We start from the raw sequence: 26,816 nt of genomic DNA, 5'->3' as shown, positions 1-26,816 counted from the left end.
CTTGAATGAAATCTTCAAGAACTGCGCTGGATGCAATAAAAATGCATAAGTTGACTTAAAACTGTGTGTGTTGATTTAATGGGAAAAATCTGTGGTTTGGTTGAATGAAGACACACACGTCAGTGTACTACAATTTGTACTCAATTGTATTGAATGGTCTTTTAGCTGTGTGTATAAGCGTGAACAGTGAAAATTACGAGATACACATGTCAATTTAAGACATTTTGCTGTGTGTATCGGCGTAGATGAAACGAGTTTAAACACATTAAGCTGTGTGCATCAGCGTAACAGTTCAGGGAAGACGAATGACTATCCGTGGAGTGAGGACACTGACGCGCTGTAATAATAGAAGCCGTGTGGTTGCTAGGCGACAGACACGCGAATGGCTGTGCGCGTCAGCGAAGAGCGCTTGTGAAACCTGCAGCGGTAAACACTCTGTGAATGTCGCTAGGCAACGTTGAAGACGTGATGACAGCGCTAGTGCATGCGCAAACAATAGACACTCCGTGAGTGACGCTATGCAACGCTGAGAATGTGATGACAGGCGCTGGAGTATGCGCACTCAACGTTCTGTGTGAAGACGAAGGATGGCTCGGGACAGCACTGAATAGCAACCGCGAGAATGTCCAAGAGAGCGTGCGGTGCGTTAGTGAATTTTCAAAAGATGCTTTTACGTGCAGGGGAAATTAGAGGTAATTAACAGTAATTTCATCGATGCAATATTAAGGTTATAAATAGATAGTGCCCCCAAGCGATGAGACAGCAGTAAAATGCTCTGTAAAGTAGAATTTTGAGCTGAAGTCGCCCTACCGTGTCCAGAAGAATATGAGTCCCCATCGAGTTGGATAACAAGCAGGCAGAAGTGTTGAAATGCGTCGAAAAGTTCAAGGAGGCATTTCTTTCAAAAGATTGTAGGTTCTGTAGACAGGGTGGGCAGGATAAAGCACTTGAGTGTTGATTAATGTTGATAGAAGAACCCACTTCAAATGATGAACGCAGGGTTGTCCATGTAACCAAGTTCGTCGCCAGTAAAATTTAGTAATGAACCAGGATGCTGAAGTTGTCTTGAGTAAGTTAGTTTATTGGTTACATGGATGAGGAGCCAGCCTGAGAGCAGCCAACCCCAACAGACTCCACACTCAAGAATGACACCACACATTCTACTGTATTGCAGCACTTTTGCTTCTTAAGGGGACATGGCAATGCAATACGCGTTGATATTAACATCATAACATAAGACAACTAAAACAAGTTACTACAAAATACAACTTCCTACGCAAGAATTATTCATTGCAGCGAATTTCTGATGAATGCGCAGCTGCGGTAAGAGTGGATTTGTAGATGGCGGGTCTAGCCATCCAGGGTGCCTTTTTAGGTCTCGCTAGAGCCAGCGCATGCGCTGCTCTGCGAGACATTTAGTAGGGGCTTTAAAAAGTGCTACCACAAGCTGCTTTGGCTGGCCTAGCGCACAACCGCCAGCTTTCAGCGCCCGAACAGGCGCCATCTGTCTTTCCTCTCACTTGATTGCTTTCTCGCTCCTCCACACCTTCCCCGCCGCGTCGCTCTGCTTTCACTTTCGCGCGCGGCCAATGCTTGTATTTTTTCATCTGTGCGGTGAATTTCAACAGGACCCGCGATGACACGCTCTCCCTCTTCCATTACCGTAATTTGTTTAACTATTTTTATTTACTGCCCTCCTTCCCTTCCGTTCCAAAAACCTAAGACCACCTGTTACAGAATAGACCTAGAATAAATACATTAGCACTTGACATTCTTTATTTAGGCTGCTAATAAAAGGCAGCATTTACCCAAAGTCTCTCACCCCTGATTGGTTTAGAAATACGGGTCTGTTGCTAAAGGAGTGGCGCGAGCCGAGGAAACACAGCAGGAATTTCAGGCATGGTGTGTAGCTGCAGCGAGCATTATCAGCTCACAACCACGGTGTCACCAGGCTGTGTGTGCTGCCTCTGCAGGCACCATGTATATGTTCATCTGCCTCAGCGCCCTTTGCGTGCTCTAGGAGTGGTCAGGGTCGTACATACCAGCACAAGCCCTAGTGTGGGCTGAGGCTCTCGTGTTTATGCACCCTCCCCCTTTGTCCTCGCTCCTACTGCGTTGTAAAACTGGAAATAAGATCTTTGCTATAGTCCAATTTAATGCATTTGAGGTAATCGATCTCAGAAGGATGACGAGCTTAGTCGGCCCTGGTAGAGATTCAAACACATGATTGCACTTTACATTCTGATGTCATTAGCAAACAGTTGTGTTATTAAGCACGTTAGACAGGGTCATGGTTTATGGTGTGAATGTTTGTTAGGTTAGCTGATTAGACTGTGTGCCAAGGCAACAAGATTACTACCTGCACCAATTGTTACAGTACATATAGCAAACTTTTAAAAATGTAAACTTCAAGAGCTTTACTTTGAAATTGGTTTGCATTCTTTAGGTTGGATATATCTGAGGGACCACCGCAACTCTGAAACGTTCCTATACCGCTCTTTAGAGTACATTGTCCACCCTGCAGGGAACGGATGCGGACATTGCTGGATTCATAAAATAGATTCAAATGATCACAGTAAACTCTCACTGGCCTCTTCCTGTACTCCCCAACAACTGTGAAAGTTAGTAGAAAGCACTTGCTTCCAGTTACTAGGAAAACACACTTGCTTCTAATTACTACGTTTCCCAGGATGTATCGCTGAAAACAAAAACAACAGCAATCAGACTTCCAAAAGCCTCTCACTTCCCTTTTCAGCTCTGGAGGTGATGGACCCTACTTGCACCTGTGACTTACTGGACTTCTCCTATATGAGATTACACCATAGTTGTTCTGTTGACGGGAACATAACTGTGTAAGCCTTGGCAAAGCCAAAAGCTCTGCCATAAGTTAACAGGCAGCCATTAAAGGCCAGACCTATTGGCCATGCCAATACTTGTTGTAGATGGACGCGATTAGCTTCCATTGATGGAATGGAATGTGTTCTTCACTAGAAGGTCACCTTCATCTCTGCAAGAAGCAGAAGAGAAGCCTCAAGCCAGCAATTTAAAAAATCCAAAAAGAAATGCATTGGCAAAGCTGACAGGTTTGGCACTGACAAGCTGGTGCATTTTTTAAATATTATTTTTAGTGCAAGCATGCACCATAAAAATGAAATGGAAAACAAGACTACATGCTACCTCTGCAGGGTGGCTTCTATAGGCTTATAGTGAAAATGTTACATTAAAAAAAAAATGATGCAACTTTTTATTACTAATCCTTTTTTTAAATCGCAAGATTTTTAAGTACACCGTGCATTTTGTTACCCATGAAAGAGACAAGAATAAATCACCACTCGAATCTCAGGCAGCCACTATGTTGCAATGTCACTTAAAAACATTGTAACAACTTAAAAAAAACAAGCATTTGCTATGCAATCGGTCTCGTATTTCTGAAACTTAGAGCTTTTGACGTTGTAGATGACAACGTTTTGTACTTATGTTTATTTGTTTTCAAGCATTTTACACTGCTGTTTTGTAACCTGATCAATGAAAGTAAGTTTATATTAGACGCATATACGTGTGCTTTAATGACCTTCTTGCCCAGGTAAGCACTTTCCCTGACCACTTCTGCAGACTAAAAAAAAGCTTACATCGGTCCAATGTTTAATCAGAGAGTTTTATTTACGGATTTCATCTATATCAGTTCTAGTGGGTATTGTGCATTTCTATGTATATTAAGTTGCATACTGCTTAGCATAAAATGCATTCCTCTGCAGAGCACATTTAAAGTGCAATTCAGCAGCATGTAGGCGCTATAGAAACACTCAAATGAAAGTTACAGTAGCAGGAATAATCAGAGGAGGGTGGGCTGGTGCAGAGACTGAAACCCAATTAACAAACATAACAAGCATTGGCATAGCCAATAGGTCTCGCTTTTGGGACCTTATAAGTATTTAGCTATGCAGCACAATATCCTTGGTGCAACAACATTAAGGGGCCGATTCCGATATCGGGTCGGACAGCTGTCCTTAGCCTTACCGTGCGACTGACACGTACCCGTAGCCGGTCCATCCTGTAGAGTAAGTACGATGCGCATAACTGCCAAAAACAAGACCGACACGTAGGCTGTGATTCAAGCTCCATTCCCCGTCCGAGCCGTAACTCCTAACGCTGAACCGAGTCGCCCGGAGGCAGTATCCATAGCAGTTTCCGGCATGTCAAGTATGATGCGTACTTCCTACGCGCCGGATGGGTCGCCACTTACGGGACATCACAGCATCCGGAAAACAAGCATATCAGCTACGTTTCGCGCCAAAACTCAATCCACGGCTACGAGACGGACCAGCTTGCAGCGGGTACGAGACGGAGCAACAAGCAGCGTGTACGACACGAACACATCATGAATCCCACCGCGCAGGTCATACCAGTACTCTACATCTATGACCGGATCAGGAACCGACGGCGCAGGCGGTAAGTCAGACACCTACCACATAAACAAACGACACGTACCCGCAAAATGGCACACACACACAGGGGATCCACATCCTGGCCACTAACAACAGCCCACCATAGGGGTTGCAAGGCCAGCACCACTAACACCCCCACCCATAGGGGACCTGTTACCCATCACTACTGCCACCCCCAGCCATAGGGCTCATGTTGCCCATCACTACTGCCACCCCCAGCCATAGGGCTTATGTTGCCCATTACTACTACCACCCCCAGACATAGGGGACCTGTTGCCCATCACTACTGCCACCCCCACCCATAGGGACTATGTTGCCCAGCACTCCTGCCAGCCCCACTCATAGGGGACCTGTTGCCCATCACTCCTGCCACCCCAACTCATAGGGACTATGTTGTCCATCACTACTGCCACCCCCAGCTATAGGGCTTATGTTGCCCAGCACTACTGCCACCCCCAGCCATAGGGCGTATGTTGCCCATCACTACTGCCACCCCCAGACATAGGGGACCTGTTGCCCATCACTACTGCCACCCCCAGCCATAGGGGACCTGTTGCCCATCACTACTGCCACCCCCAGCCATAGGGCTTAAGTTGCCCAGCACTACTGCCACCCCCAGCCATAGGGCTTATGTTGCCCATCACTACTGCCACCCCCAGACATAGGGGACCTGTTGCCCATCACTACTGCCACCCCCACCCATAGGGGACCTGTTGCCCATCACTACTGCCACCCCCACCCATAGGGCTTATGTTGCCCATCACTACAGCCACCCACACCCATAGGGGACCTGTTGCCCATCACTACTGCCACCCCCACCCATAGGGGACCTGTTGCCCATCACTACTGCCACCCCCACCCATAGGGCTTATGTTGCCCATCACTACAGCCACCCATACCCATAGGGGACCTGATGCCCATCACTACTGCCACCCCCACCCATAGGGGAGCTGTTGCCCATCACTACTGCCACCCCCACCCATAGGGACTATGTTGCCCATCACTACTGCCACCCACACCCATAGGGGACCAGTTGCCCATCACTACTGCCACCCACACCCATAGGGGATCTGTTACCCATCACTACTGCCACCCCCACCCATAGGGCGTATGTTGCCCATCACCCCTGCCACCCCCAGCTATAGGATAGGTGATGCACCACACATCCAGCATACTCCAACATCAGGAATGTCAGCAAAATACATCCCCCCTAACATCATGACAACAGTGTGTAGTCTGTGACAAATGCCCACAACAGTGATTATGACTTCGAACATACAATGTAACTAACAGCACATGTGTGTCCAACACATGAGTGTGACATACACAAGGCAAGCATCACTATAGCGCTGTGGCAGTGTAAAAAGAACACCCCCTCACTGTGTAGAACAGAAGTTAAGTAGGGGCTTCCAAATTGCAGCAGATGTTGAGCATTGTAGTGATGAGGACTGACCCCCCCCTTATCACAGTGACCAAAAGGTAAGTGTCATCATGGTCAAAGCTGCAAATAACAAACAGCATGTATGATCCCTGCTCCCAACACATTAAACACTTATGTGGCAAACTAGTGGTTGTGTCCCATTCCCACAAGGATGTGGTGAGGCTAACAGTGCTGTGAAAACATAACACACTCTCGGCCATGTGCTGACAAGCACCACACATGGAGGCTGACAATGCATACAGTGTACAATGACACTAGAGCAGAAGTGACCATCACCAAGCATGCACACATCTCGAAAATAGACACACTAATCAAAACAACCTGTGTAGAATGTAGGTGTCAGGTCACAAACTCACATTCCATGCCAGCAATGGCACCTAACAACCAGGATGAATGTGCACAATGACGTGATATGACTCACAGGGACAGCAGGGAAAATCACAGAAACAGCATCCAGACAAAGGCCCACAAGCAGTACCAATGCACTGATACAGATGCACAAACACAAACAGGCAAACTCACACTGCACATCTGACACAGCATGTGTGTGTGTGTGTGTCACAGTATCCCCAGGCAACTACACAACACATGAGGGGGCTGAACTACAGTGACACAGATGTGGACACAGTGCCATACAAAAGAAAACCATCATTGGGACACCCTCAGTGGGCAATCAGGCATTGGGAGATGAGAGGGAGCACAACAGACACATGTGACACAAGCTGGAATGAACACCAACTAACACAGCAAGAGACTGACACACAACAGCACTACCCCCAGGGACCAGACATTGGGGTGACACAAGCATGCATGACACCTCCACTGTGATGACAAAGGCAGATGTCGTACAAACTGGGAAACCCAGACATGTGTCCTGTGCCACAAACGTATATCACACATACACAAACACAAATCACTCAGCATGGCCCCTCATCCATGGACAAACGGGAGCTAGGGGACCATCCATGCAAACATCTACATCAGTCCACCCTCAACACCAGACACCCTGAATTGCAACAATGTGTATCTGTGAAGCCCACATGGGCAGGTGACATTGCACATGCACCCATGACAAACACAGGAATGTTGGGAGGAACTAAGGTGCATAGACACATCACACAAGGACAGTTGACAACCCTGGGGAATGATAGACATACTGCACAGTATGCGGTACATGGCCATGGCCTCAAAGCTCACGCAACCTTCAGAGTCCCTGCCACAGTCCCAGGACAATGCAGAAGCCAAGGAGAACCACAAAGCATACATGCTGACACCTGCCAGCATCGCAGCCATGAACCCGACAAGTGGGAGCAGTCACACACACATACAAATGTCTCAATCACTAAAAGGTACCACATAAGGACAACTACATGGACCCAGTTGCTCCTATACCAATGATGCCCACACCTGTAGGTCCAGTGTTGATGAGCACAAAGTCTGTGGAAGTGACAAATTGGACAATGGGAAGCACATAATATGTGCAGGGGTGCAAGCCAGAGATGTGACCATGCAAATGAAATGTTCACAAATAGTTGATCCTGGCACACCCAGGTAGCTGCAAAGGCTGACATGGATACCCACCAGAATAGGATACATATTTCATGGACCACGGGGAGTACCTCACAGCAACACATCAGTATTCAACATTGGAAACCAAGCATCACAGGTGCAAGGGCATGTTAAACATCAACATAATGTACAGCTAAATCTAGTTCACAGGGAATAAAGAAAAAAGCTTTATTCAGCATATTAAAAGTTAAATGTCTGTTCAAACAAAAGGCCAATGGCCAGTCCATGTCCAAATGCCAAGGAGTGAAGTAGAGTGACAACTGTCACACCTTGCTTGCCTGCACTGCTAAGGACCGGGGTCATCCGCTCGGAGGGGCATACATGGGGGCAGGCCAGGCACTGCAGGGACAGGATCAGGGCGCAGCAGAAGGAGGCATTGAAGAGGTGGTGGATGCAGGCGAGACACTTGCAACTGCAGTGGAGCTGACTGAAGTGGTGGGTGCTGTCACAACTGTGGGGCACAAGTCAGATGGGGTGGGTGCGGCACAACTCCAGTGGGCAGGTCAGATGGAGTGGATTGGGTCACCACTGCAGTGCCCAAGTCAGACGGGGTGGTCGTGGACACCAATGCAGTGCCTACATCCATGGGAGCGGAATGGGAGGCAGGTGAGGTCGGCAGGGCGGGGGGGGGACACGGTCCCCACATCAGTGGCACCAACCGTCTGACCAGGTGTGGAGGAGCAAGTGCTAGGGGGGGATGGCCTTAGCATTTTGGGGATGGTGTATCTGTGGGTGGGTGAACCCGGGGCAGGGAGTGGCAGGGGAACCTCTGGAGTGGTGGCCTGGGGGATGGAGGACGGAGACTTTGCCTTGGAGCTGCGTGGTGGCGGGGGGGTCTTGCTCTTCTGGTGCCGGGGGGACTTGCGGGTGGGGGTTTCTGACTGCGCCTGGGGGAGGGTGTCCGGGTGTTAGGGGCACTCCCCTCTGTGTGTGGGGACTTCCTCTTCCCCTTGTAATCAGGATCTGCTGGGTCGGTGGGGAAGAGGCCAAGGTCGCAGAGGAAGAGCTTCTGGGGAGATGGGGTTGCAGGTGATGCAAGGGAAGGGGGCTGGGAGGGAGAGGTCTCGGTGGACTGGGGAGTGGTTGTGGATGACTGTGTGTGTGTCTGCAAACCAGCCCCTGTGAGTGTGGTATCAGTCCCCTGCGCTTGCTTGTGTGCACGTCTAGATCTTGGTTTGGGTGTTTGTGTGCTTGGGCCAGGTAGGCTGCTAGGAATCGTGGGTGGTGCAGGGGTAGGAGGGGTGCAGGACTGTTGGAGGAGGGACACTGCTGCCGTCAGGGAGGAGGCCACGGACTGATTGGTCCTCTGTAGGGCAGACATGCCCGAGGAAATGCCCTCCATGAATGACACCAGTTGTGTCAACAGACCTGTGTGTGCATGGAGGACCTTCAGCATCGACGTCTGCCCTACATGGATCTGTCTAAGTAAGTCCACAGCCTCCTCACTCATGGCAGTTGGGGACACAGGGGCAGGGGGTGCGGTGTCTGGCACAACGGAGACATGCTCACGAACACGGGAGCCCACAGGGACCTCTGGGATGGGAGCCGATGGGAGGGTGGTGGTGGTGGCGGTGGCGGGGACAGCCTCAATAGCTGGGATTTGGTGGCTGCTGACACCCGCCTAAACAAGGGAGTCATCCTCAGAGCTGCTATGGCCCTCAGCTGGGAGGATGGTGCTAACGACTCCTCTGTGTGGCTCCACTCACCCTCCGTGCCACTGGGTCCACCCGACTCCTGTAAGGCTCTGTGGCTCCTCCTGGTCCGTGGAGCTGTCCCCTCCTGTGGCCGTGGATGTATCTGGATAGGAATAGGAAGTAAGAGAACAACATCAGTCATCTGCACCGACTGCACACACCACAGTGAGTACATCACATCACAGGGCAAGCCCTGGCATCATTAGCTGAACACAGCTCAAAGTGCCAACACTGTTTAGAAGACAATTATCATTCTCAACATCAACCATGGCACACATATCCCTCCTTGACTTTCACACATATGTCTGTTGCTTGTTGGATGCTAACACCCCAATGTACCAACATGCACCACCTACACATTAGTTGTACATGCAAGTGAACATGTAGGAGTATGTCACTATACACACAGCACATATCTTGCTACTGACTCAGTACAGGTGTCCGGATGAAGGGATGGGCAGAGACTCATTTCACATGCTTGTGATGCATGCCAGCAACACACTGTAGTAATCAGGATAATGAATCCAATACAAGCTTGAGGTAACTTTATTGGAGTTACAAATATAGCTGCAACAACCTTCAGCATACAGTCTGATACTGGTTACACTTAGGATCTCAGCTGTGATACAGTTCTATTACATCATAGCTACATCATAGCATTCCAGATATTACCACATATCTCCCCCCTTATAGAATACAAAGAATGGAAAGAAGAACAATTTATAAGCATGTGAACTGTGAAATGTAGACATTGATAATGAAACTATTAACACTTTTGTATATCACAATTTAAAGAAGAAAGATCTCATTAATGATATAAATTACTCACATCTCTCAATCTTTCATAAATGAGAGACTTTACATAAATTCCCGAAACTCCAGCTCTTCCCATCATCCAACTTGGCCACAGAACCCTTGACAGATATTACTTTATGTGGTTGAGAAAACTTACTCTCACCCTTCTTCACAAATCCAAATCTCTTTATAACAACCCAATCACCTTCCACAAATATTAACTCCTTAACACCTTTTCTAATGTCAAAAGCTCTTTTATTGCGTTGCTGACACTCAGCAGCCCCTGACTTCATCTTATCTCTATTGACCCAAACCTGCTTCTTTTCTTTCAACCACATGGGAGATTCCTTAGTGCCTGGTTCTCTACCCTTTAAAGCAATAAAAGGAGAAATTCCTGTCACTGAATGTGGCGTAATCCTGTGGGCCCACATCATTCTCCGTAATTCGTCCTTCCAAGATGAACCATTGGATAATGAAAGTTGGATGCACTCCTTGACAATACGATTAACCCTCTCCACAAGACCATTTGCCTGTGGACGGAATAAAGCAATTCTGTCATGAGAAATGCCGAGACTGTCAAGAAAACTACTCATTTCAGAAGAGATCAACTGAACTCCATTGTCTGTCACTAGTATTTTTGGTACACCTTCTTCCAGGAAAAACTCTTTGAGAAATGTATCACATTAGCAGTTGTGACCTGTCCCATAGACTTACATGTAAACCACTTGCTGTGATAATCCACTAGTACAACCAAAAATCTATTACTACTACCTAGTTTTTCAATTGGACCTAACACATCTAGTGCCAATTTCTCCCATGGTCTCATTGGTAATTCTACACATTTCAAAGGTGGTTCTCTTGTAATTTTCACCTTATCACTATTGCTACATGAATGACAATCTTTCACCAAATCCTCAACATTCCTATCCATTTCTGGCCACCAGAAAGACTCTCTCAATCTCCTCTTAGTCAGACTTCTCCCTAGGTGTCCTTCATGTACGATCCTCAACAACTTTCCCCTCAATTGCACAGGAGGAACTATCCTGTTCCTTCTCAAAACCTTATCTCCTTGCACACTAAGCTAATCTTTTACCGACAAATAATTCTTGTGCGATTCCACCGCAACAGAACCATTCCAACAATTCGTAATGAGCTCCTTCAGCTTCTTATACTCATTATCTGTTTCTATTGCTTCCCTCCATTCCTCCTGGCTGATAGCAAATTCACTATCAATATCTACAACTAAATCCTCTAAAATTTCCACACAAGAGTCATCCACAATTGGCATCCTGGAAAGACAGTCAGCAATAACATTCTTCTTTCCACGTACATATTCAACTACAAAGTTATAATCTAACACAGACAATAACCACCTAGATATGCGAGGAGTCACACTCCCATCTAATCCACGTCCACTTTGAAAGATATGGACCAAAGGTTTATGATCCGTTTTGACCACAAAAGGTATCCCCCATAAGTAGTACCTAAAATGTGCCATTCCCCAACAACATGCCAGGGCTTCTTTTTCTATAGTAGAATACGTTTTCTCTGCCCCCTGAATTCTGCGTGAGGCAAAACCAATAATTGTTTCATATCCATCAGACACTTGTAATAATACACTTCCTATTCCAACATTACTCGCATCCGTGACCAATACGGATTTCTTTTTAGTATCAAAGTGACTGGAAAGACATATTTTCACTTTTTTAAATGCATTGTCACATTCAGAATTCCACTCAAATACAGCCCCTTTCTTTAACAAAAGTCTCATTGGTTCTACTAAGTCTGCAAACTTAGGAACAAATTTTGAACAGTACTCTACGAGACCTAAAAAGGATTTCAACTGGTCCTTATTAGTTGGACAAGGTGCATCTTTGACAGCTTTCACAATACTACTTTTTGGTTTGATTCCATTTGCGGATATTCGATGACCCAAATAGTTAACTTCACTTAACCTTAATTTACATTTTTCTTTTTTTGATTGTCAAGCCACATTTAGAAATCCTTTCTAGAACTTCTTCTATAAGTTTGTCATGTTCATCAAAATATCTCCCTACAATCATTATATCATCTTGAAAACACAATACTCTTTCCATTCCTTTGAATATATCGTGCATGACTCGCTGAAATACAGCAGAAGCCGATGCTAAACCAAATGGCATTCCACGATACCTAAAGGCACCTAACGGTGTCATAAATGAAGTTAAATGACGTGATTCCGGGTGTAAATTTATCTGATGATAGGCTGAGGACATGTCTAATACACTAAAAACACCCCCCCCCCACCCATCATACTCAACATTTCTCCAATGTTCGGTAAGGGTTGTCTATCCACCCAGATGTTTCTATTAAAATCTCTTAAGTCGATGCATAGACGGATTTTATTATCATCCTTTGGAGCAACGACAATTGGAGATAACTGCTCCGATGATTCTATCGGCACTATGTCCTTTGCTTCCAACAGTTACGAAGTGGTTCTTTCATCATATGCGGTATTGCTCTGACTTTATGCACTATAGCTTTGGCATTTTTCTTTAGAATAATGCGATGAGCAAATCCTTTCAACATCCCTAAATCATCAGAGAAGACTCGGGAATATTTCCCCATTAGTGTCTTTCCCTACCCCTTGTCCTGTACAACATTTTCTGATACATTTTCTACATTTGGTTCAACAACCATAACTGGTTCTACAGCATTAGGATTGAGTATAATTTCCAGATCTTTCTGGTGTCGCCACCCTAGTAAATCTGATCCCTCCTGTGTTACATATACTCTACCGTAGACTCCGTTATTCTTAAAGATAATATTCATCCCTTGCATTCCTAAAATATTAATTTTAGATCCACCATACCCAACTGCTCTTACATCAGCTTCTAGTAATTCCTTCATTTTTCCCTCCATTTTTCCTTGGAAAGTTTCCTTTGAAACAAGAGTAAATAGACTTCCAGAATCTGCCAACAATCTTACTGTTCTCTTTCCTAATCTTATCTCGCAATGTGGTTTCTCCAACTTTTCTGTACTCTCTTTTCTTAGATTTATACAACTGCTATCCACATTCTTCACTAAGATAGAATCACAGTTTTCTATAGTTTCCTTCCCTTGAGACGTATGTAACTCCACTCCATCTATGGTTAGAAACAATTCATCACCCTCTTCATCCTTATTTTCTACTTCCTTGACACTAGTCATTTGATTACTACCTTTTGATCTACATGCTTTTGCTAGATGACCTTTTTTTCCACAAGCTCTACACGTAGCATTCCTCGCTCCACAAGCAAAGCTTGAACTCACATGGCCAAGGCAACCACACCTATAACAAATAATGGGTCGCCTTTCTCCAATTTTAATGGCTACACTCCCATTACTTTTATTTGTTACTTTTTTAAATATTTCTCTCTTCACATCTTTGACCTCCGTAGGAATTTCCTTCCCACTAACCACCATTGGACTATCACTTGTACTCTTTCCTTTATCAATCTCTTTGATCCAATGATCAGTGTTCTCCATACTTCTAGCAATTTGAATGGCCTGTTCTAACGTTGGATCTTTAGACAATAACTTTTCTCTCACCCTTTTGTTGTTAGTGCACCTTACAATTTTATCCCTTATTAAAGAATCACATAACCCCTGAAATTCACAAGTAACAGCTAAACCACGCAAGGATGCTACATATGACATAATTTTTTCATCACTTTTTTGTACTCTGCAAAAACAATTATGTCTTTCAAAAACAATATTCACTTTTGGAGTAAAATGTTTCTCTAACATTTGTAAAGACATTTCATAGATATTCACTGGTTGACCATCCCCCATTCCCAAAGAAATTTCGGGTAAGTCATCATATATCCTCCTTCCTTCCACTCCGAGATGGTGCAATAGTATGGCTTGTCCCCTTACTGGACCATATTTGTCTCCTCCAATTGCTAATAAATATGTAAAAAATATATTTTTCCAACGTTTCCACGGAATAGATGGTTCTCCTGGGACAGGTAAAAATGTTGGAGGTGCAGACATAGATTCATCAGTCATACCTGCAATTAAAACTCAAATAAGAAACTAAAATAAAGATTTAAAGTAATTAATTAACACAAATTAACTAATATAACAGACTGAAATAACAATCTAAAATAATTAGTTAAAATAATCAAATTCAGTTCCTTAGTAGATGTTTTTTTCAACAGTCTGTTTTTTATTTCTTAAGAGGAAGCTTGAGGTTGTTTTAATAGTCCTTCCTCTATTTCCTTAGGAAGTTTGAGGGTATTTTAATAGTCCTTTCTCTATTTTCTTATCTTCAGTCAGGTTGAGAATTCATCCAGTGAGTATCTTTGAGGAAAATCCAAGTGAAAGGTAAATGATTCTTGTCTTTCCTTAGAACAGTAACTGATAGTAGAATCAATAATTTATACTCCCAAACTGTTTACCCTTTGAAAGATGTGTTTAACCTTCTGCTTAGCGTAAAACAGGAAAAAATTAATAAACAGAAGAAGCACTATTTATTCGTGTGAAAGTCTCCTTCAGTGCCTTGTTTTTGTTGCTTCACTCGCATATGGTTTATCTGTTTTTGAAAACATCGATTCCCTGTAGCGTTTAAAACGGAACGAGCTCAGCAGGTTTTGTTTATTCTTCACACGAGCTCCTTGACTTCACGTGTGCATTGTTTATTTATGAACCAGCAGGATTCCTCGTGCTTGACTACACACGCGCGTTGTTTACTTTAAAGGCGACAGGAACGTTCCCTTCGAGTTTCGCTCGAGACGCTTTCAAAAGACAATATGCACACGCATTTCACTCAGCGCTCTCAGCAGAGTTTCTCTATCGTACAATTGCCGATTGACTTCACGTGTGCATTGTTTATTTGTGAACCAGCAGGATTCCTTGCGTTTGACTACACACGCACGTTGTTTACTTTAGAGGCGACAGGAACCTTCCCTTCGCGTTTGGCTCGAGACGCTTTAAAAAAACAATATGCACACACATTTTACTCAGCACTCCTTTATTCTTCAATTCCCCGTTAGCAAATTATCTTTTCTTCTTCCTTAACGCGCTTAGCAGGGTTCTTTTATCCTTTAATTGCCTTTAACAGATTATCTTTTCTTCGCGCTTGACTCCACGCGTGTACTATTACTAATATTGTTTACTTTCGAGACGGCAGTAAACCCTCCCCAACATGCTCAGCAGGATTTCTTTCGCACTCGCCTTCACATGCGCATTGTTTTTTTAGAAGTAGCAGCAAGCTTTCCTTAACGCGCTCAGCACATTCAGAGGATGCCTCAAACAATTAGAATAAATCATCCACGCGTTAGATTGGATTTTGGTCAAAATGAAATGGCTATAATATATAAATAGCAGAAGGTAAACACTTACAGTTGGGTGTTGGATTGAAAAGAAACTTAGGAATTTCCTTCTATCTTCAATAGCGCTAATTTAAATTTAGCGACGTTCCAGAGGTGAAGGTTGTGCTTCTCAGATGCCCTCTGGGCAATTTCTCGTCACCAAAATTTGTAATAATCAAGATAATGAATCCAATACAAGCTTGAAGTAACTTTATTGGAGTTACAAATATAGCTGCAACAACCTTCAGCATGCAGTCTGATACTGGTTACACTTAGAATCTCAGCTGTGATACAGTTCTATTACATCATAGCTACATCATAGCATTCCAGATATTACCACACACACACTATGATGTTTTCATGTCCTGATGGGCAATGCCACAATGGAGTGCATGGTGCACACTTGAACACAATGCAGGATCACTCATAGCAAGTTAAACGCCATGGCACTGGGATGCCCTGAAAGTCAGTCAACACTGTCTCCTGTCACAGGGGCAGGACAACAACAATATGCACTGACTCACAATCCTAGCTATGGGGAAAAGCTAACTCTGCAGATGACCGGCGCACTTGCCCATCCCATGCAAACAACATATCCAGGACCCAGAAGACCCCACATCATGCAAATCAGACATATGAGTCTCTGCAAACACAAATCCCTGTACATTAACACATCACAGTCTGCCATGCATGTAACCCAGCTGCATGAAGGACACAGTTACATACACCATTGTGCGCTGTCAGATGATCACACACCTATATGTCACACAGGTCTTGTCTCTCACAGTCACATCTCAGATGTCCTGCTGACCCTCTGAATCAGGGACACCCCAGTTGTACGTAACAACAAGCCACACCCTAATGATACAGATGCAGACACCTGAGGGCACATGTCACTAAGCACAACCTGCAATTTCATACACAGGAGTGGGATTACAGAGTGTTTCTAAATGCCCTTGAGGAGGCATGACTGGCCAGGTCTACGTGAAACAGTGTTAGGCCCTAGACAGCAGTCAGGTAGCTAAGCAAGTGTGACATACTTGATATACATACTCCTGAGGCCCAACAATTGGAGTCCCCTGCTGCATGGGTTTGTTTGGAATACCCCAGCCACATGTTGCGAGTCAGACCAGCTATTGGAAAACGTCTTAAGGGCACACACAGATCCCATGTCAGATCTCAGGCATTGTGTAAACAATTGACCCACCCATGAAACACACAACAGAGTCACGGGAACAGATGCTGACCGGTAGCTGAAGCATAGCTGACTGCAGGGACACAGTGCCCTAGTGACACAAGCAACAGACTGAAGGGGCCACACCTGTGGAACAGATGAGGAGGGTGCATCACACAATTGAGGGACATGAGTATTGGACTACAAGACCTACGTAATGTGGAAGTGTGACCAGGCCAAAAGACTGCTATTAGCATGTCAGACATAGTACACAGATCAGGCATGGACTTACCCCCTTCCTGCTGCGGTCTGTCCTTCAGCTGCCTATCCAGGTCCGGGAAGACCACCACCAGGATCCGGAGCATGTGGGGAGTCAGGGTCCAGTGTCCGCCCCTCCTGCGTGGAGGTGACATCTTCAGCTGGACTCTAGCTATCCTCCGGGTCCAGCCCCGAAGGTCCTGCCACCTCTTCTGGCATTTGCGGATCCGTCGCTTGTAGACCCCCACCGAACTGACAGCCCGGGCGATGGTCAGCCAGATCTCCTGCTTCTGGTGGGCATCAACCTGTGAGGATGACAAAGTGAAAAGTACATTAACACACATGCCCCAGATTTGTGCGGAGCACATTTGGATATACATGTCATCATCACAAAGGGAAATGAATTACACAGGTAGTGCAACCATAGGGAAGGAAAAATGCATGTCTGACATGTTAACAATGCCTGGATAGTTTAAGCTTGCACTAATGTACTTTAGCAGCAGGAAACCTATTCATTATATGTACCTACACACTTTGGGAGATGAAAGGAGTCAGTGAGAAAGCATGCCACTTGTGTACACACTGCTAGTACTGCTAGTCAGACAACATGCATAATTAGGAAGGCAGTGGACTGCACACTCACCTGCTCCCCTGGTTTCCCATAGAGCTTGCTGTACTCTGGAAGGAGCCCGTCCAGCAGGGCCTGGTTCTCCTCCTCAGTGAAGGCTGGGGCCCTCTCCAGAGTACGTGCCATAGCAGTAGCCAGAGGATGCAGAGACAGCAGCAGTGGTAGCAGGGATGTGGTCCAATAGCATGTAGTGCAGGCAAGTGAGCTCCCTGGGGGCCAGCCAGCCTTATATCTGTGCTGCAGAGGCAGACTCTGTGCCATGTGTCCCAAGTGATAGGTCCAACACGGTTGCATTCTATGAATCTGGCCAATCCATTTAAATGTACGACTCGTACACGCCTTCCGCATCGTTCAAATCTTCACCTTCATGGAACACTTGAAATTGCAACATTGTTGTAGGCATCCAACTGAATTTGCAGTGCACAACTCGTACAAGTTTTGAATCTGCATCCGTCTCCATGACAGTCCGAAGCCAGTGGGTGCGCCCGGCTCGTTCAACTGACTGTACAACCCGTATTTTGAATATACACATGCACCCGTCTCCATACGATTCAATGGCCAAGGCGTACGCCTGTCTCGGACCATGCCTGTCTGACGTGTATGCATGATAGTTACCCGCGTCGGACCTCATTGCATTCAACGACAAAGCGTACTCACGGCTCGGTCATGAACCGTGCAATGCGTACACATTGTCACCCGCGTCGGACCTCATTGCATTCAATGACAAAGCATACGCACGGCTCGGTCATGAACTGTGAAATGTGTACGCATTGTTACCCGCGTCGGACCTCATTGCATTCAATGGCAAAGCATACGCACGGCTCGGTCATGAACCGTGCAATGTGTACGCATTGTCACCCGCATCGGACCTCATTGGTGTGACTATTATACGGATGCAACACACATTTACTGGTCAGAGACACCTGCGCACACCTACCACACTACAGCATTGGCCACACAGTGTCCCATGGCATGTAAGGCTGCATTCCCTGGGTGTTTGGGGGGGCCACATATGGTTTGTTGGGTGGCACTTTGTGCAGCCACTCCCAGGCTGTGCACGTGTACATGGGCGCAGAATTCTTTGTGTGTTGTTCACATTACCACTGTGATGTGCAATTGTACAGTAATGGGCTTGAGTCACGGACACAGTTTCAGGTTGGACATGTTTAGGACATGTCACATACACCCTGAGTCTTGGGGGTGATGGCATGTACGTCACAGTGAGACCTGTAGCCACAATACTGATGTGCATGTTGTGTCTCAGATGTGTCTGATCAAATGTGTCTCCACATCCATGTGGTATATGCATCAACCTTGATGGGGTGTGTGTCTAAGAGACGTACATGTAGGGTTGGCAGGAACAACAGTGGCCACTACCTGTGGGACTTACGCTTGCCTTGTGGTGTGTACGTGCTACGCCAGGTCCATTGCTGTGTCGATGTGGCAATACAGGGACCCTGGGTTTCTGCATGGCAAAGACCTGTGATGCCTGGGAGACATCAGGCCTCACTTGTCACTGTGGTGTGTTTGGAACGTTGCAGCAGTACATAGGTTGGGTGACACAGCCAGATGATTGGCCATTGCACTACATGGGACTCATGTGGATATGTGGAACTGAGATGTGAGGTGGTGGTCATGTAGGTGACATATGTGTCCATGCCCAACAGCACACACCTCAGTACATTGTGTAATGTCATAAACTAGTATGTGATAGTGATCGTGGTCATGGCCACATGGGTGGATGAACTGACAATCTTCCTTTGTGCATCTCTGTACTGCAGGGCACCAGCTGTCCATCGACCGTTCCCAGACCTTGCAACCATGCAGGAACGCGACTGCATCAGATGGTACTGCTTCACCAGGCCACTGATTGAGGAGTTGGCGGAGCAGTTGGCGCCACATCTGCTACCTGGCCGTATATACCCTACAGCACTGTCCCCAGAGGTGAAGGTGATGGCAGCCCTGCACTTCTTTGCTACTGGTACCTTCCAGTACACTGTGGCTACTGCTGGTGGTATGTCGCAAACGATGTTTAGTCGGGTGCTACACGATGTCTTGGAGGGAATGTTGCATTTCCTAGACCTGTATATCAACTTCCCGAGCCCAGCTGAACTCCCTGAAATAAAGGATGCCTTTTATAAACTGGGTAGGATGCCGAACGTCATCGGATCTATTGATGGGACACATGTGGCCCTGATACCACCACAGGCACATGAGCAGGCATACCATAACAGGAAGCACTACCACTCCATCAATGCTCTGGTTGTGTGTCTTGCTGACATGTCGATCACACGTGTGTGCACGGTTCCCTGATTCTCCGCATGATGCCTACATTATGAGAAGTAGTCGCATTGCAACGCTGATGTCACAGATGCCAGCTCAGCATGCCTGGCTTGTCGGTGTGTACTGACTGTTTCTCATTGTGTGTGTTTGTCAATGTTGTATTCCGCACTCCTACAAAACTCAGCTACTTGTTCATTTTTGTGCGTGTAGGTGACTACAGATACCCCAACATGCCGTGGTTGCTGACATCCCTCAGGAACCCTGTGACACCAGCCGAGCTGCGCTACAATGAGGCACATGGTCGGAGCAGGAGGGTGATTGAGCAGACATTCGGCACTCTGAACAGCCGCTTTCGCTGCCTGGACAAGACCAGAGGGGCCCTCCCATATGAGCCTGCAAAGGTGTGCAAAATAATCCTTGTATGCTGCATGCTACACAACATGGCAGTGCGGAAGGAGGTGCCTCTCATCCAGGATGATGATGACCAACCTCCGGCAAATGTGGAGGATCCCGGCCTGGGCCAAGATGCCAGTGATGATGAGGATGAGGGTAACGTCCGCTCACAGCTCATGAACAACTTCTTCACCTGAATGCGAGTTCCAAGGGTTGTTATGTGAATGTATGGAGGTAGCCTGGAATGTGTTGTGGCAGCTCTGTTGCTGTCTGAGTGTGTCTGTGTGCCACTTGACTGGATGCGTGCAGTGATGTGTCCATTCAGGTGGTGTGTACTCCACAATAGGGTAGTACTGCTAACTAGTTTTTGTGTAGGTGTCTTGCAAAATGTTTTGTGCATGTGTATTGCAGTTCTCTCCTGTTCTTCTGCACTTTTGACTGTGTCTTGTGTCTGTCCTTCCCAGGGTACTTTGCCTGTTGTTTGGTCAACACTGACCCCCAACACCCAGAAGCCAACACCAGTGTGGAAGTTGACAATTCCCATCAACTGATGTACCACACATCCCTGGACTTCCATTCTCCAACACATTGTGAGTGTGTGTCCACTGTTACGTAGAATTACCGTGCAACTATTGTGGAATAAACGTGTTGCTGATGTGTAAAGAACCTGTGCTATGCTTTCTTATGTGCGTTGTCTGTCTTCCCACATCTGAGTGACATCTGCTTACCTCACCTGTGGACTTGTTACCACTGACTGGGGTTGGTGTTGTGTCTGTGCATGCCAATGTGTTTCAGGTCAACATCATTGAGTGTGATGAGTAACATGGCCATGGTGAGTATGTGTTGTGTTGCCATAGTGGTGTGTCTCCCTCACATGTGTCACATCACCATGACTCACCTTACGCTGGTCACATTGTTGCAGTATTTGGCATGCACTGTGTTATGTAGCAGATCGACATCTCCCTGAACATAACAAGTTGAAATCACAACAGAGGCAAGTATGGTGCACTGGTGAGTTTATTTTCAAACATGTGTGAGGAATGTGCACAGGATGGTGGGTGTTGTACATTGGTTTGGGAATCCAAAGTTCACATTAGAGTTGGAAGTGCTGGTAGATGAAATGTTCAGAGTAAAGTCCACAGTCATCTGCTACATTGGCCCAACATGAACCCTCCATGTCATGTGGGCGAGTTGTGTGCGATTGGACAAGGTGAACGGGTTGCGCACAAAGGACATTGTCCAGAACAGGTTTAGAGGCCCTAGGCGATGTGCTGGGTAATCTGCCTCTCACATGTCCTTCTTCGGACGACCCCTCTTCTTCCGGGGGGGGGGGGATCCTCATGTGCAGGTACAGGGGACTCTCTGCCAGAGTCCTCCTCCCTCCCTGTGGCTCTGGCAGATGGTGTTACGACAGATGTTGTGGCCACACAGGGAGGTGTGGACAGGTTGGTGTTGATCTGTCGGAGGCATTGGAGTATGTCCTGATGCACCGCAGTAATGTCATCCCACTTGGCCTCCATGCGGGCATGGTGGGCGACCTGCTCGTGTTGCATGTCCTTGAGGATCCCCACTAGCTGGCCAAATCCTCCGGTGCTATCCTGGTACGCATCTAAGATGCGTGCCAGGTGGGGGTCATCATGCAGTCCTGACCCCTCTGCAAGGCGTGCCCTGTGCATCCCACCCCTCCCAGCACTCCTATGCACACGGGCAGGACCAGCGGTGTGCCGCACAGGTGACACTGGGACCCCTTGGGTGGTGTTGCCGGTGGTGTTTGCTGTAGCTTCCGGGGGGTCCTATGTCCCTGAGCTGTGGGTGTTGATTGGCCTTGGTCTGTCCGTGTTGGCGGGGGTGCCCTGTCGGTGTCCAGATGCTGGAGGCGTGGGTACAGGGGTGCAGATGTTGATGCTGATGGTGCTGCATGATGGCTCACACCGGAGGCCAGGTGGGTCGTCGTCATCTGAAGAGGACAGAGAGAGAGTCAGACCAGAGCGGTCAGTGTCCGCCAGAGTCTGTGACTGGGTTTCCTCATCATTTGGTGCTGGGTGCCCAGCACCACCTGTGCTTGGAAGAGAAACACAATGTGAGTTATGTTTCTACATGCATCGATGGGTCACAAACATGTACTTTTCTACTTTTCGAACAGATGTCTGCCTCTACACTACTTTTTCCCAGCTTGTCACGGACAGAGTTTGATATTGAGTCCAGTGTCAGACATCTTGGCTGTCCCTTCCAATTCCCTGTGAGGCGAGTATGGTTCAGTTTGATCTTGCTGGGCCATGTGGGTGGGTGTAGATTGTCTGTGACCGCGACTCCCATCATACTCTTGGCTACACCCCTTTTCCAGCATGCCCATACTTCCTCCCTCTTGACTCTGCTTCCCTGTGAGGGGGTGTGACAGCAATGGCAAGATGGCGGACTGTGAAATCATGGTTTTTGTTTGGCTACAAGTCCAAAGTGTGCCCCTGTGCTTCACACAGCAGCACCCTGGGGTATCTTTTGCTGATATTTCAATGAGGTGTGTGGCAATTCATTCTACCCGGTGAGTTGTGTGGAGTTTGAGTTGAGGGGGGGGGGGTGTCTCCACATGCTGGTAAGTATGGTCAGGGCTGTCAGTCCTCCTTCCCATCATGAAATGTGCTTCCATTGTAGGGCGTGCAAGTTGTCTTTCAGGATGTCAGTCAGTGGTATCCTGCTTCTGATTTGCACACAACCCCGAGCAGGGCCTTGTGCTCCCACAGCAGGACCCAGTGTCAGTCATCTTGTCAGTCATTTTCCACTCCCTGTGATGTGGGCATGTTTCAGAGAGATCTTGATGGGCCAATCAGGAAGGGGAGCATTATCTGTGACTACAGGCCTCATCATGCTTTTGGATACACTCGCTTCACCTGCATCCCCACTATTCTTTTCTGACAGTCAGCTGCACTGTGAGGTGGTGTGTTTGTGGTGGCAAACTGTCTGGCAGGGTCTATTTGGCTTTGTGCCACTAGCTTGCTCTATTTGTTTGTAGGTTGGTGCATGTCATGACACAGTTCCCAGTCACTATGAGATGGCAGGTATTGTGTTTGTCAGACTGGCATACACATCTTGGGATGATTATCTATTGGTTAGTGTAGCTTTGCTTGCGGTGCATGGTTTCACTGTCCCCTTGCCACACAATCTCTGGGATGTCTGTTAGGCCATGGATGCTCTCTGGTGGTAGGATGTCCCGCACCTTCTCCTCCCAGGTCCTGAAGTAGACTGGTTTGGCAGGAGGGCCACCGCCGGTGCACTGACTCAGGGCGTGATCTTTTTTGATGAGTTTCTTGACCCTCCTGCGCACGTCGTACCACCTGTTCTGGATATCTTCCTTTGTGCGCCTTGCTGGTGCTTGTGCGTTCACCTTGTCCACAATCCTCGCCCACATCTTGGTTTTCTGTGAGATGGGAGTCCTTTGGACCAATGTACCAAACAAATGTGGCTCTACTCTGATGATTCGTCTACCAGCACTTCTAACTCACTATCTGTGAACTTTGGATTCTTCTTTGGGGGCATGGTGATGGGTGGTGGTTGTGAGGGATGTGTGTGTGAGGGTGCAAGTGAGGGTGGTTTGGTGTTGGTTTTGCTGGGTGTATGTGTGTGTGCTTTTGTATGAGGTGCTGATGGTGTCTGGGTTGTGTGATGGGTGAGTTGTGAGTGTGTCTCTGGTTGCTGCGTAATGATGTTTGCTGCTGGCTGTGTCTCCTGTTTGCAAGGGATGATGGTAGTGATTGTAGTCCTTTATATAGTTGAAGTTGTGGGTGTGTCTTTGTCCCAGTTTTTTTTATTTGATATTTATTGGCTTTGTCATTGCTTGTTTGGTCCTTTTTTTGTCTTTTTTCCTTTGGGTTTTGTAGGCATGAAGGAGACGTTCATGTGACGGAAACGGACGCTGCTGTTGTCTCGTGCGGGCTTCTCCGCCTCGTTCACGCTGCCTATCTTCTGTGTTTGGTACGTGTCTGTGCCGGCGGTCTCTATTGCTTGTGTGGCCGGTTGTCTGTGCGTGTCGGACGTGCGTCTCCATGAGAGTTGGTCTGGGCTTACACGCATTGCATCGTACTGCGCAGATCGGACATCGCGGGTACGGATCGGTCGGGTTCATTCCGGGTTCGTGTCGGTCGGTGAAAATCGCGCCGGAGCACTATTTTCCCTACGGCTCGGTCGTACGGCTTGTATTCCGTACGTGTCGGTTGTAATTCACTTGCGTGGCATCGTACTGCACGGGTCGTACGGCGCTGGTCCGTGTCGGTCGGTATTCTGTCCGAATCCGTGTTGGTTTGTTCGTTTTGCGGCCGGAATCGGAATCGGCGTCTAACTGTTGCATGGTTAAACACTTATAAGGCCCCAAAGGCGAGACCTATTGGCTATGCCAATGCTTGTTCTATTTCTGAAGACGCTACTCCTTCTGACCTTGTTGAGAAAAGAGTGGATTTGACAATGAAGAGAGTGTATGCGGCCACAAACATTTCAACAAGGGCAGCAGCCTACTTGAGTTATACAGTACAATCCTTGATGAAAGATTTTCAGATGTTAGCTGAACTGTTGGATCAAGGTGCAGAAGTAACTAAGGCCCTGGCAATTATGGAGCAGCAAGTTCAATTTATGTCCGATATCTCCAATGAGTGTTTCAAGAAGAACTTGTTCATGAAAATTCCTTTTTCAGGGCCCGGAGTTTTTGGGGACCAGCTGGACAGTTTAATAAAGAAACCAGTGGAAGACAAGAAGTTGTTAGTCCCTGTGAAGCAACCTGGTAGAGGAAGACATGCAGAATTCAGAAGAACTTTTGGTCTAGCATTCCAGTTGAGGTTGGGAAAAAAACCCTTGCAAAGGAGGGGAAATGGCCAAGGAGCCCTTCCCTCTGACAAGACCTAGTCCCAGTAGCCTGCATCAGAAAATCAAGATCACTCAGCAACTAAATCCTAACTACTCCAATCCTAATGGGAGTCCACCGGTTGGGGGAGGGTGAAGTTCTTCCTCAAACAATGGGAAAGCTAGCTTTAGGATCAATGGGTACTGCAGATCATCCGAATAGGTTATTGGATAGATTTCACTTCACCTCCTCTGGAGATTTTCTGTGCTACTCTTCGTCCAAGCAGTCCATTGAAGAGAGCAGCTCTACTGCAAGGAGAAGAAAGACTGGTGATCAAGGGAGCCATTCTTCAAGTTCCATTTCATCAAAGAGGAAGAGGAACTTATTTGACTCTTTTTTTGGTTTCAAAACCTCAGGAGATTTCATACCAGTTTTGGACCTAAAGACAATGACCATTTCTGTATCTTATGTAAAGTTTAAAATGTTATCACTTTGTTGGACCTGGTCCTTTTCATAAGTTTATCCCCAAACAGTTTGCCTTTGCCTCCTTTTTTTCTGACCCTCATTTTGTTGACTTTATTGTTCAGAGCACTTTACCACTGCTAAAGTGCATATGCTCTGTGTGTAAATTGTATTGGTGTTTCGCTTATCCATGATTGCCATATTTGATTTACTGGTAAGTCTCTGTGGGTGTCCAGGGCCTGTAAATCAAATGTTAGTAGTGGGCCTGCAGCACTGGTTTTGCCACCCACATGAGTAGCCCTGTAAACTTTTCTGAGGTCTGCCATTGCAGTGTCTGAGAGTGCAGTTTATAAACTGCCATGTCGACCTGGCAAGTGCACCCACTCGCCAGGTCCTACCTTCCCTTTTATGACATGTAAGATACCTCAAGGTAGGCCCAAGGTACCCCCATGGGCAGGGTGCAGTGTATGTGAAAGGTAGGACATGTACTGATGTGTTTTACGAATCACTGACAGAATATCGACGTCGAAAATATCAACGTCAAAAATATCGGAGGTGGAATATCGACGTCAAGAATATCGAAGTCCTATCTACATTAAGGTAAGTACTAAAATATCGAGAGAAAAAAATATAGTTGTAAAAAATTTTGGGGCCGATTCCGATCCTGGATAAACCGGGTACGAACCGTTAGACCGAGCGTTTTCTCCGTCCGACTCGTACCCGGTCGAAATACCTTACAAACATGCAAGTACGATTCGTACGCAACCACCATTTGCGTACGAATTGTAAAAAACACCGACCAAACAAAAAATACCCACAATTCTGATCCGGGACACCGCGGACGTGACGTCCGGACTGAGTCAGGCAGCGTTTCACGAACCAGCAAGTACGATTCGTACCGACGTCACTCCGCACAGACAGTATTTTACGGGTGCCAAAAACTGTCGGGAAATCAGGACGACGCGCACAAGGAGCACCTGTACGCGACGGACAGCCATGGACCCAAACCTACGTGTCATCCCGGCCCTCATTGCAGTCCACCTGGTGTACAGGAACCGACGCAGACGCCACAGAAGGTCAGAACAACACCCAGGGTCAAAGGGGGGGGGGCAGGGGCAGGAAACATAACCCCCACCCAAGTCCAAAATCAAACATGCCCTGTACATACCTGTTAGAATCCGGGGTCTCTGGTTGGCGCAGGTATGCACTTGCGACAAGCAGGGACCCTTTCCTCTAAGTCAGGGCAAAGGATCACCTCTTTAAAAATAACCCCTGCTCACCCTCTAGGTAACGTGGCGCGAGCAGTCAGGCTAAATTTCCAGAGGGCATAAGGTTAAGCGTTCAAGTTGTCCCACACAATAATCACCACCCCACCACACAAAAGACACAAGGCTGTATTTATCAAAAATAGAAGTCTTTATATAAAAGGTTTCTTGCAGGCAGGTTGCACAAATACAGTTCTCTTGGTGAAATAATGTTCCAGTTACTTTCAATGGCTTAAGGGCAGTCCACAGGT

Source organism: Triturus cristatus, chromosome 1_1, assembly GCF_964204655.1.
Source record: "Triturus cristatus chromosome 1_1, aTriCri1.1, whole genome shotgun sequence".
Lineage (NCBI taxonomy): Eukaryota > Metazoa > Chordata > Amphibia > Caudata > Salamandridae > Triturus > Triturus cristatus.
The sequence above is the reverse complement of the archived record's forward strand: the minus strand, read 5'-3'. Positions refer to the sequence as shown.